We start from the raw sequence: 1,242 nt of genomic DNA on the forward strand, positions 1-1,242 counted from the left end.
TGCAAGCACAAATGGGTCCTCAAGGTCATTCAAGAAGGTCTGTGTGTGTTTGTGTGTGTCCCACGTGCTCAGAAGCAGTAGATTTGGGAATGAGTAATAGGAATTGGGAATATTTCATTAAAGTGGCTGTTCAAACATGTGATTCATGTAAAGTGAAAATAATCAAATTTAAGTTTTTGAATGGATTGTCTGCACTCAGTGTGTTATGTGACACACGTGTGTGTATTTCAGCCTTCCAGGAGCCATAATGACTAAGTTGGACTCTCTCTCACACACAGATGGTGGTCAGTTTGAAGAGGATGGCCTCTTCGGCTCTCTAGCTGAAGAGCTGCTGTTTTAAACTCTTATTTCTGATTGGCTGTATTGAATCTTTGGAATTCTTCTCAGTGTGTAACCCTCCAGTCCTCCCCTGATGTATTTTTGATTTCAGTGAAGAGGTTTGCAACTTACTCTTTTAAAATTTAAAAACGAATTGTGTCGCGAACCGAGCGACACATTTTTTTTTAACAAAGTTGCTTTGTTTTGTAAAATAAATGCCCTATAAAATATTAGCAAAAACTATTTTGTCATCCCAAAATTCCTCATTTATGAGAGGTGTGAAATGCAGATTAGCATGATTTGCCACATTAGCTGTGTGCACATGATCTCACGGAAGTACATGTTTTTCCATTGACTTGAGAAAAATCTTACGCCCAACGTGGGGCTCGAACCCACGACCCTGAGATTAAGAGTCTCATGCTCTACCGACTGAGCTAGCCGGGCTGCATGGATGATGCACAGACATGCTGTGACTGATTGTAATATGACATTACAGTGCTATTATTCACGAGCACATCGCATGATATCGGTCATGCGATGTGCTCAGGTATGGTTAAAAAAAAAAAATCAATAAGCATAAAAGACGCGCAACTTCTAGGTCTGTTTAGTGAAGCCTACATTCTGTTTATTGGACACCAGGGGGCGACTCTTGTGCTTGCAAAAAGACCATTGAAAAACAGCCATTTATCTGTGACCTCAGTGAGTAATTTCCTGATGTATTTGCGCCCCCAGGCACTAGTTTCAGGTCATATCGTGCAGAAAATTCAAATGGTGACGGTGAGAAAACTTTAAAAACAGGACAGGAGGACCTTACCGTGGCTACATGCATCGTTTGCACTGCGGTACAGTGTTTTAAAAATTACTTATTAATGCTGTAGTTTTTAATAAGGCTGATGCTCCAAAAAGTTCTGTACTACAAGGTGA

The 1,242-nt window shown here is 40.4% G+C and overlaps 1 non-coding gene across 1 annotated transcript; it reads right to left on the minus strand.

The window, feature by feature from the left end:
* Positions 1-689: 689 nt before the first annotated feature.
* trnak-cuu (transfer RNA lysine (anticodon CUU)) lies at positions 690-762 on the minus strand. Its single transcript has one exon. It is a non-coding gene; the product is annotated as a tRNA-Lys (tRNA).
* Between the last annotated feature and the right edge of the window lie 480 nt (positions 763-1,242).

Source organism: Copadichromis virginalis, linkage group LG17, assembly GCF_057382275.1.
Source record: "Copadichromis virginalis isolate Kocher_CV1m ecotype Utaka linkage group LG17, C_Virginalis_male_GT1.1, whole genome shotgun sequence".
In the NCBI taxonomy this organism is placed as follows: domain Eukaryota; kingdom Metazoa; phylum Chordata; class Actinopteri; order Cichliformes; family Cichlidae; genus Copadichromis; species Copadichromis virginalis.